Raw genomic sequence first — 12,326 nt, 5'->3', positions numbered from 1 at the left:
GGTTTTGACCACTGCTATGAGAGGTGACCAGTCTTGAAGGTGAATCAGAGAGTCAAAGTGAATTTGGGGACAGGAATCACAGAAATCAAATGGTAGGGTGGTTTCTGCAGCAACGGCAGTTCTCATATGCAACCAATCACACAGGATGTCTCCAAAGCAGAGTTCCTGACAGCCCAGGGATGGAGTGCCAGTGCGGCCTCCTGGGCTGTCATCTCGTCAGCAGCATCTGAGCAGTGTCAGGGGAGAAGTGGGATGGGCTTCTGGACAGGGAACACGGGAGTCTCCAGGCAGCAGGGGCTCCCCAGCGAGCCACCTGGGCTGGCTCAGAAGTAGCAGAACCACAGCATTCTTAAAGACTGCAGGCCTTTCTCAGATGCCACTGGACTGTGCCCCTCCCAGGGACTCCCACTTCATCCTGGCGAGAGGAAAACTATCCCAATAATACTTGATACTGGACATCTCATTCTCTTGGTGAGGGAGTGTTCAGAGCTAATTTCAGCACTGTGACATTTCTTGCATCCAAATGCCGTGAAGCAAATTCATACTTGCTTCAAGCATCCCTGGTGGCTCAGATAGTAAAGAATCTGCTGCAATGCAGGAGATCCAGGTTAAATCCCCAGGTAGGGAAGATCCCTAGAGAAGGGAATGGCAACCCACTCCAGTACTCTTGCCTGAAGAATTCCATAGACAGAAGAAGGCTACAGTCCATGGGGTTGCAAAGAGTCAGACACAACTGAGTGACCAACACTTTCATACATAATGTATATAAATTAAATAATACACATGTAGAAATGCCATTTTCCTGATGTTTTTGCTTTGTGAATGAAGCATGGAGAAATGGCCTGATGGCAACATATAAGGCCTAGAAATTTGTAGAAATTTGCCAAGGAAAGCATTGCTTCATCCTGTTTGACCATGACGGCAGAGCTGGTCCTCTGGGGCAATTCTCGCACCCCAGGGCGAGGATATTCCTGGAATAACTGAGTAAACAAAAAGTGGAATCTTACAAATATACCTTCTCCAGTCCCAAGGGTCAGCAGGCAGCTGCAGATGATTCTGGCGTTTCCCACTGCTTATTTAAAAAGAAAACATTTTTATAATAAAACAAAGAGTTACAGGTTTGTCCTTCAGGGGACCCGAAGTCCCAGTACAGTCAAAGGTACCAATTCCTGTCTATTTCCCTGTTCCAGTTGGCACCATTAACGTCTGCATTCCCCAGAAATGGTTTTGCAGCCTGGAGAACAGAGACCATGATTGGAGAAAGAAACGTGTTTATCACTAAATGATGGAAAGCAAAAGGTCACATCATCTAGTGATAACGCAGAGAGGGAGACCTCCTTCCTGCCCCCACTGCCTGTGGGTGGGACCCTGTGGGCCAGATTTTTGAGGTTTTCTGCAGTGACCACCACCGTGCCAGGGTTTTCAGGTACCCACACCAGCAGCAAATGGTGCTTACAAATAACAGACAAAAAATGTTCAAGCCTGGTGAGCAGTTTAAATCTCCTCATTTTACAGAGTAGGATGGCAGGCCAGGAAAGGTGGATGAGTCATCCACACAGCCTATAGTGGCAAATGTAACCCTTGTCCATAGTAGCGCTCTTAGCAGCCTGGAGCAGTGGGTGCCATGTGAAGTTGTTGACATGGATTTCAAGAACATTAAGAAACAGACAAACAGAAACTGTTGTCCAAGAAAAAAACAAAGGCCACCTATAATTCTACCACCAAGAAACTCGTAAGTAACATGTCAGTCTAGAACATATCCACAGTCACTCTGCCTGTGTTCTCACACCTCTTTGTCTCATCCTTGCTCTGCACCAGAGAATACAGAGTTTTTAGTCACTTCTGGAAGGGTTACAGCATTGCCCATCTACTAGGCCACAGAGGAAGACTCGATAAATTCCAAAGACGGAATATCAACCAGACCATGTTCTCAGACCATAATGCCAAAAAATTGGAAATCAGTCACAAAAGAGCGGGAGTTAGGAGTTAGAGGTATGACGCAGGGAGCCCAAAGCCAGTGCCCTGTGACAACTTAGAGGGATGGGAGGGGGAGGGAGGTGGGAGGGGGCTTCAAGAAGGAAGGGACATATGTACACCTAATGCCAACTCATGTTGATGTATGGAAGAAACCATCACAATATTGTAAAGTAATTATTCCCTAGTTAAATATATATATACATATATATTTTATCTTATAAATTTCAATACTGGAAACTAAATGAGAGTACTAAAATTTGTAAGGTTAAAAAATGCATATGCCATATTAGAGTTCCAATGAAATGGCAATGTATTAAAATTTGTGGAGCTTAGTATATAGAGCTGAATTTGTAACTTCAAATATAAGCTAAACCGTTCACTTAAGAAGCTGAAACAGGAGCAACAAAGCAAGCTCACGAAATAAGAAGGAAAGAAAAATAAACAGTGAAAATCAATGAATGAGAAAAAAACACAAAAAATAACAAAATTCATAAGCTAATTCTTTGAAAAGATAAATGAAGCAAAATTCTGGCAAAACTGGTTAAGGAAAGAGGTGAGAAAGAGACATTATATATTAAAATAGATATATATATATATATATACTATGAAAATGGGGAAAATTACAGACATACAAAAATAAAAGAATAATGCAATAACCACTTTGAAGCAGTCTTGCTAAGACACCAAATTTACATTTGATCAAGAATTGAGGTTAAACTACCAATTTACAGGAATACAGAGGACAGATCACTCTAGAGATGCAGTCATAGGTAACCCTAGGCAATGTGATTTCTTCATAAGAGAGGGAAAACAGAGTTGGAAAGGAACAGAAGGTTATGAGAGATTAGAAAACAGGCAACCAAGCCCAATATGTAGATTTTGTTTGGACTCTGAATTTTTTTATTGTAATGATATTTATGAGACAGTTGGAAGTTTAAACACTAGGCATTTCTTGACATTGAGAAATTGTGAATATTTGGGGAGGAGATGATGGCATTATGGGTAGACTGAAAAAAATACTGGAGCATTTGTAGTTGTCATGATTAAAAGTCTGAGCTTTGCTTCAAAATAATATGAAAGGGGATGAGAATGGAGGTATAGACAAAATGAAATTGGCCTCGTGCCTCATTGAAGCACAGAGGATTCAGTATTCTGTATACGTTTACATGTGTAAGTGAAAAAAGGAAGAAAACTGCCCACCTTTTTTGTGAAGTTAATGTAATTTTTCAGTTCAGTTCAGTTCAGTCGCTCAGTCGTGTCCGACTCTTTGCGACCCCATGAATTACAACACGCCAGGCCTCCCTGTCCATCACCAACTCCCAGAGTTCACTCAGACTCATGTCCATTGAGTCCGTGATGCCATCCAGCCATCTCATCCTCTGTCGTCCCCTTCTCCTCCTGCCCCCAATCCCTCCCAGCATCAGAGTCTTTTCCAATGAGCCAACTCTTCGCATGAGGTGGCCAAAGTACTGGAGTTTCAGCTTTAGCATCATTCCTTCCAAAGAAATCCCAGGGCTGATCTCCTTCAGAATGGACTGGTTGGATCTCCTTGCAGTCCAAGGGACTCTCAAGAGTCTTCTCCAACACCACAGTTCAAAAGCATCAATTCTTCGGCGCTCAGCCTTCTTCACAGTCCAACTCTCACATCCATACATGACTACTGGAAAAACCACAGCCTTGACTAGACAGACCTTAGTCGGCTAGGTCTAATTCAAAAGCTAATGTCTCTGCTTTTGAATATGCTATCTAGGTTGGTCATAACTTTTCTTCCAAGGAGTAAGCATCTTTTAATTTCATGGCTACAGTCACCATCTGCAGTGATTTTGGAGCCCCCCCAAAATAAAGTCTGACACTGTTTCCACTGTTTCCCCATCTATTTCCCATGAAGTGATGGGACCAGATGCCATGATCTTCGTTTTCTGAATGTTGAGCTTTAAGCCAACTTTTTCACTTTCCTCTTTCACCTTCATCAACAGGCTTTTTAGTTCCTCTTCACTTTCTGCCATAAGGGTGGTGTCATCTGCATATCTGAGGTTATTGATATTTCTCCCAGCAATCTTGATTCCAGCTTGCATATCTTCCAGCCCAGCATTTCCCATGATGTACTCTGCACAGAAGTTAAATAAGCAGGGTGACAATATACAGCCTTGATGCACTCCTTTTCCTATTTGGAACTAGTCTGTTGTTCCATGTCCAGTTCTAACTGTTGCTTCCTGACCTGCATACAGATTTCTCAAGAGGCAGGTCAAGTGGTCTGGTATTCCCATCTCTTTCAGAATTGTCCACAGTTTATTGTGATCCACATAGTCAAAGGCTTTGGCATAGTCAAGAAAGCAGAAATAGATGTTTTTCTGGAACTCTCTTGCTTTTCCATGATCCAGCGGATGTTGTCAATTTGATCTCTGGTTCCTCTGCCTTTTCTAAAACCAGCTTGAACATCTGGAAGTTCACGGTTCACATATTGCTGAAGCCTGGCTTGGAGAATTTTGAGCATTACTTAACTACCGTGTGAGATAAGTGCAATCGTTCGGTAGTTTCAGCATTCTTTGGCATTGCCTTTCTTTGGGATTGGAATGAACACTGACCTTTTCCAGTCCTGTGGCCACTGCTGAGTTTTCCAAACTTGCTGGCATATTGAGTGCAGCACTTTCACAGCATCATCTTTCAGGATTGGAAAGAGCTCAACTGGAATTCCATCACCTCCACTAGCTTTGTTCGTAGTGATGCTTTCTAAGGCCCACTTGACTTCACATTCCAGGATGTCTGGCTCTAGATGAGTGATCACACCATCATGATTATCTGGGTCGGAATGATCTTTTGTGTACAGTTCTTCTGTGTATTCTTGCCACCTCTTCTTACTATCTTCTGCTTCTGTTAGGTCCATACCATTTCTGTCCTTTATCGAGCCCATCTTTGCATGAAATGTTCCCTTGGTATCTCTAATTTTCTTGAAGAGATCTCAAGTCTTTCCCATTCTGTTCTTTTCCTCTATTTCTTTGCATTGATCGCTGAAGAAGGCTTTCTTATCTCTTCTTGCTATTCTTTGGAACTCTGCATTCAGATGCTTGTATCTTTTCTTTTCTCCTTTGCTTTTCACCTCTCTTCTTTTCACAGCTATTTGTAAGGCCTCCCCAGACAGCCATTTTGCTTTTTTGCATTTCTTTTCCATGGGGATGGTCTTGATCCCTGTCTCCTGTACAATGTCATAAACCTCATTCCATAGTTTATCAGACACTCTATCTATCAGATCTAGGCCCTTAAATCTATTTCTCACTTCCACTGTATAATCATAAGGGATTTGAATGGTCTAGCGGTTTTCCCTACTTTCTTCAATTTAAGTCTGAATTTGGCAATAAGGAGTTCATGATCTGAGCCACAGTCAGCTCTTAAAAGCAAATCAGGACAATACAAAAGAAAAAAATGATGGCCCCATTTCACTTATAAATGATAATGCAAAAAGTAAAATGCCAGGTGATCTCCATCCAATAATATACTAAAACAATGGTTTATCCCAGAAATAAAGGAAGATTTTCCAGAGAATGCATAGTGCTATTCATTACAGTTAAGACTAAAGGAAAAAAAACCCATCATCTCTTTCAACAGATGCAGAAAAAGCCTTTAATGTACATCTACTGAAGATTTTATAATTAAAAAATCTTAGCAAACTAGGAATAGAAAAAAGAAGTCCTTAAATTGGTAACCCAAAACTGACATCAAAAAAATTTCTTAATGGAGAAAATTTAGGCACATTTCTTTTAAGATTGGGAAGGAAACCAAAATGTACTATTACTGCTACTATATAGCAGTGCTAGAGCTCCTAATCAATATGGTAAGAAAAGAAAAAGGTTTTAGTGATTTGAAGGGAAAAATAAAACTAAACAATTATTTATTTAAAAATATGATAATCTGCATAGAAAAACAACAGATTAAACAACCTATTACAATTAATAGTAAAATTAAGCAAAGTTATTAGAGATAAGGTGAACATACACAAATTTCTAACTTTTTTCTATACCAGTGCTTCCCAACAAAGAGTGATTTTGCCTTGCAGGTAGGATTGATAAATTTGACAAATCAAGTTTAAAATGACACCAAGTTTAATTTGAAATTTAATTAAGTAATACATAATTAAACATGTCCTATACAAAAACTGGAACAAAATATTAAGTGTTAGTGTTTTATGTGAGAATCCCACTCCAAGAGGAATTTTGGCAATGTCTGAAGACGTTTTCAGATATCAAAGGGAAGGGCTGCCACAGGCATCCATGGTGTAAGACAAGGAGAGCACTAACTACCTACAAGACATCTTTTGAAAAGGATTGTCCAGCCCCAAACCTTAACAGTGCCGAGGCTAAGAATCCCTGCAGTAATCAACCAGAAAATATCATAAAAATCAGGGATCATGCACAAGTGTAAACTGTCTCAGTTCAGTTCAGTTGCTCAGTCGTGCCCAACTCTTCGCGACCCCCATGGACCACAGCCCGCCAGGCCTCTCCGTCCATCACCATCTCCCAGAGTCCACCCAAACTCATGTCCATTGAGTCAGTGATGCCATCCAACCATATCATCCTCTGTCGTTCACTTATTCCCCCATCCTCAATCTTCCCCAGCATCAAGGTCTTTTCAAATGAGTCAGCTCTTCACATCAGGTGGCCAAAGTATTGGAGTTTCAGATTCAGCATCAGTCCTTCCAATGAACACCCAGGACTGATCTCCTTTAGGATGGACTGGTTAGATCTCCTTGCAGTCCAAGGAACTCTCAAGAGTCTTCTCCAACACCACAGTTCAAAAACATCAATTCTTCAGTGCTCAGCTTTCTTTATAGTCCAACTCTCACATTCATACATGACTACTAGATAAACCATAGCCCTGACTATACAGACTTTGTTGGCAAAGTAATGTCTCTGCTTTTCAATATGTGGTCTAGGTTGATCACAACTTTCCTTCCAAGGAGCAAGCATCTTTTAATTTCATGGCTGCAATCACCATCTGCAGTGACCTTGGAGCCCAAAAAACAAAGCCAACCACTGTTTCCCCATCTGTTTGACATGAAGTGATGGGACTGGATGCCATGATCTTCATTTTCTGAATGTTAAGCTTTAAGCCAACTTTTTCACTCTCCTCTTTCACTTTCATCAAGAAGCTAGTTCCTCTATACTTTCTGCCACAAGGGTGGTGTCATCTGCATATCAGTATCAAGGTTATTGATATTTCTCCCGGCAATCTTGATTCCAGCTTGTGCTTCCTCCAGTCCAGCATTTCTCATGATGTACTCTGCATATAAATTAAATCAGCAGGGTGACAATATACAGCCTTGACGTACTCCTTTTCCTATTTGGAACCAGTCTGTTGTTCCATGTCCAGTTCTAACTGTTGCTTCCTGACCTGCATACACAGTTCTCAAGAGGCAGGTCAGGTGGTCTGGTATTCCCATCTCTTTCAGAATTTTCCACAGTTTATTATGATCCACACAGTCAAAGGCTTAGGTATCAACAAAATTCACAAAGCCTCTATAAGAGAAAATTTTGAAGCTCTGAGAAAAGGAGAAAAGATTATAATACACAGAGAGACATTCTATGTTCTTATAAACATTCAAAAGGTCAATTCTATCCCTCAAATCAGTAATTTCATTGCAACTCTAAACAAAATTTAAGCTGTTTTTTTTTTCCAGGGATTTGATAACTTACTCTAAAATTTATATGGAGGAATAAAGGACCAGGAATAGCACAAATTTGGAAAAGAAAAGAAGAAAGACTTGCCCTGCTAGACAAAGCACTCTAGAAAGTCCTGGTAATAGAAAATGTCTGTTAGTGGTTCAGGGACAAGCAAAATAGATCAATGGGGCAGAAAAGAGTCCTCAGAAACATACCCTTTAATATATTCAGAAGAAGAGTTATAAATCAGTGAGAAAGAGCAGGCTTACTAAGGACACAAAGGAAAAAAAAACACTGTACTTTACCTGATATTACATGGAAAGATGTAATATCAGATTTTACAATAACCCTTTTTAAAAAGTAAATCTATTAATAACTTTAATAGAAGACAATATTAATGGGATAAGGGTGAGAAAGGTCAAAGTTACAAACCATAAAGCAAAAAAGAATTGATGGGTTTGGTTTTTCCAAAAGAAAGGATTCCTAGTCAACAAATACAGTGGACAAAATTAATAGATTGGGAGAAGTTACATTCAATACCTGAAGCCAACAAAGGACTGATAATCTAGATTAAATAAGAGACTTCAGCAAATCAGCAAAAGAAAAGGAAGAACCCTGGTTGAAAAATCAGCAAAGAAAATGACCAGGCAGTTAACTAAAGGAAACATAACAAGAGATGCTGAAAGTCATAGTGGGGAAATGTAAATTAAAACAATCATATTATCTCACTTTATACTAAGCACGTTAATAAAATGAAGAGAACAAGATAAGTCGCCACTAGAGTTATTAGTGGCTGGGGGTAGCCTTTTAGGAGAGTAATTTGGTAAGACAGGATCAAATTAAGCAAACACACAACATATGATCCGGCTCTCCTGATCCTGGGTAGGTACACGCCCAGAAAAATAATCACAAACTTAATTAATGTGCAAAGCTGCTTGTCCCAGTGATGTTTGTGTAGCTGGGCTAGGTCAATCCACAAGTCTATTACTGGAAGCACAGGTGGGAAAGCACACAATAGGATTTTCATGCAGTACCTGAAAGTAATGACTTAAATGCGCACAATAGAAGCAGCCACGAGCTGTTGTTGTTGTTTTTTAAGTAAAAAGTGATTTTTTTAGCCAACAGCATTTTGCAAATTAAAAATTATGCACACAAGACACACGAATAAGTTGCACATCAATATAATAACATGATTGCCACTTGTGAGAGAAAAATGGGCAAAAGGATAAAAGATAATAAGAAAATAAAAAAGCAAGAAAGGTCCTTGCAAAGACTAGACAATGTCTTGAATGATGGGGGTGGAGGGGTGGGGTGGTAGGCATTTAAGTAATCTAACCTTCTGCCCCTGGTGCCCAAACCAAAGAAAACGCAGCAACAAACAAGCAAGAGAGAGGTAAGACAAGCTGGCAGAGGCTGGAAAAGCTATTTTCAAGCCAGACACAACCTGGGTAGAGTCCATTTGTTTGAAGGAAACAGACTTCCCCAGTGGTGAGGAACCCTACGGAGGTGGGGGTTGTGTAGGGAGCAGCCTGAGGGGAATCTGTCAGTACGGGCGGCCCAGGGGCTTACAGGGTCTCTGAGTGCAGAAACTTGACATAACTTTCTTCTCAGCATCTTCGGTTCAGTTCAGTTCAGTCGCTCAGTCGTGTCCAGTTCTTTGTAACCCCATGGACTGCAGCACGCCAGGCTTCCCCATCCATCACCAGCTCCCAGAGCTTGCTCAAACTCATGTCCATCGAGTCAGTGATGCCATCCAATCATCTCATCCTCTGTCGTCCCCTTCTCCTCCTGCCTTCAATCTTTCCCAGCATCAGGGTCTTTTCTAATGAGTCAGTTCTTTGCCAAAGTAATGGAGTTTCATTTTCAGCATCAGTCCTTCAAAGAATATTCAGGACTGATTTCCTTTAGGATTGACTGGTTTGATCTCCTTTCAGTCCAAAGGAGTCTCAAGAGTCTTTTCCAACACCACAGTTCAAAAACATCAATTCTTCAGCGCTCAGCTTTCTTTATGGTCCAACTCTCACATCCATACATGACTACTAGAAAAACCATAGCTTTGACCAGACAGACCTTTTTTGGCAAAGTGATATCTCTGCCTTTTACTATGCTGTCTAGGTTGGCCATAGCTTTTCTTCCAAGGAGCAAGCATCTTTTAATTTGATGGCTGTAGTCACCATCTGCAGTGATTTTGGAGCCCCCCAAAATAAAGTCTGTTACTGTTTCCATTGTTTCCCCATCTATTTGACATGAAGTGATGGAACCACATGCCATGACCTTAGTTTTTGAATGTTGAGCTTTAAGCCAACTTTTTCACCCTCCTCTTTTACCTTCATCAAGGGGCTCTTCAGTTCCTCTTTGCTTTCTGCCATAAGTATGGTGTCATCTGCATATCTAAGGTTATTGATATTTCTCCTGGCAATCTTGATTCCAGCTTGTGCTACATCCGGCCCAGCATTTCGCATGATGTACTCTGCATAGAAGTTAAACAAGCAGGGTAACAATATACACAGCTTTGAAGTACTTCTTTCCTGATTTTGAGCAGGTCCATTGTTCCATGTCTGGTTCTAACTGTTGCTTCCTGACCTGCATACAGTTTTCTCAGGAGGCAGGTAAGATGGTTTGGTATTCTCATCTCTTGAAGAATTTCCCACGGTTTGTTGTAATCCAGTCAAAGGCTTTAGTATAGTCAATGAAGCAGAAGTAAATGTTTTCCTGGAATTCTCTTGCTTTTTCTATGATCAAATGGATGTTGGCAATTTGATCTTTGATTCCTTTGCCCTTTCTAAATCCAGCTTGTCCATCTGAAAGTTCTCAGTTCATGTACTGTTGAAGCCTAGCTTGGAGAATTTTGAGCATGACCTTGTTATCATGTGAAATGAGTGCAATTGTGCAGTAGTTTGAGCATTTTTTGGCATTGCCCTTCTTTGGGATTGGAATGAGAACAACTTTTCCAGTCTTGTGGCCACTGCTGAGTTTTCCAAATTTGCTGGCATATTGAGAGAAGCACTTAAACAGTATCATCTTTTAGGATTTGAAATAGCTCAACTGGCATTCCATCACCTCCACTAGCTTTGTTCATAGTAATGCTTTCTAAGGCCCACTTGACTTCACACTCCAGGATATCTGGTTCTAGGTGAGGGATCACACCATTGTGATTATCTGGGTCATGAAGACCTTTTTTGTACAGTTCTTCTGTGTATTCTTGCCACCTCTTAATATTTTGTTTCTGTTAGGTCCGTACTGTTTCTGCCATTTATTGTACCGATTTTTGCATGAAATGTTCCCTTGGTAGCTCTAATTTTCTTGAAGAGATCTCTAGTCTTTCTCATTCAATTATTTTCCTCTATTTCTTTGCATTGTTCACTTAGCAAGGCTTTTCTTATCTCTCCTTGCTGTTCTTTGGAGCTCTGCATTCAGATGGGTCTATCTTTCCTTTTCTCCTTTGCCATTCACTTCTCTTCTTTTCTCCCCTAATTGTCAGGCCTCCTCAGACAACCACTTTGCCTTTTTGTATTTCTTTTTCTTGGGGATGGTTTTGATCACTGCGTCCTGTACAATGTTATGAACCTCCATCCATAGATCCTCAGACACTCTATCAGATCTAATCTCTTGAATCTATTTGCCTCACAAGTAGGGTCAATGGAAGACACTGCAGAAAATTGGAAAGAAGTCAGGTGTTTCTAACCACCTCCCACCCCAGCTCTAGGGTTCTAGCTTCTGACCCAGCCATTAGGATAGAGGTGGAGTTATTTGATGTTGCTAAACTCTGGGTTGCTCCTCTACACTGTGGAACTGCTCAGCTCTACTAGTACCTCTGTAACCAAGTCCCCGTGCTAAAATCTGTTTGAATTAACCATAGTAGATTGTCTTCCTGACCAGATCCTGGTACAAGTTAGGCAAACCCCTATTCTGTTATTTTAAGTCATGCAATCACAAATACCCTTAAAGATAAATCTTGGTCTCCAACTATGTCTATTTCCTCTCACAAATTTCTAGAAAAGTGTACAGAACATTGTTTTTTTTTTAATGGATATTGCCTATTCCTCTCCTAAATGAATGCACTTTGCACTTCTATCAATAGTATATAAGTATGCTCCTATAAGCTCATCAATTTGAAGTCAGAAAAATAAGGTCTAATTTTAATTTCTTTTCCTTCACCACTAGCAAGTTTGAATTTTGTGTTCTACCTATCTCTATCATTCTGTTAGCCTTTATCTGCTCCTTCTTCAGGTATTGTCAAGCAAGGCCATGTCAATATCAGTGGGTATCACTAAGAACTTGTAAGAAGTTTATTTACCAAGTTTGTATTTTGCTTATTAAGGAAAGGGTTTTAAAAGATGATAAGGAAAGGATAGAAGCAAGTGCTTTTTAGAGTTCATGTAAGTAAGGGCTTTATGTCTTGAATGTGAATCATATATACCTACAGAGTTTAGCCAGAGTCCCTGAGGGTTCTGCTTCATCTCAGCCAAACTGCTTAAAACAGCAGACTGCTGCACCAGCCATGGTTTCAGCAATGGTTGAAATCCAGGGGCTCAAACACAGCCTAGGAAAGATCTAGCTTCCCATTCCATTGGCACTGTGTTTCTGGAGTGAGAAATATCTGGGGTCAAGGCAAAGTGTTGGTCACATGCCTGTCAAGCACGTATAGTCAAAATCAAAACACTCAGCAATTACTCAGATGGGTTCAGTTCAGTT

Source organism: Ovis aries, chromosome 3, assembly GCF_016772045.2.
Source record: "Ovis aries strain OAR_USU_Benz2616 breed Rambouillet chromosome 3, ARS-UI_Ramb_v3.0, whole genome shotgun sequence".
Classification (NCBI taxonomy): domain Eukaryota; kingdom Metazoa; phylum Chordata; class Mammalia; order Artiodactyla; family Bovidae; genus Ovis; species Ovis aries.
The sequence above is the reverse complement of the archived record's forward strand: the minus strand, read 5'-3'. Positions refer to the sequence as shown.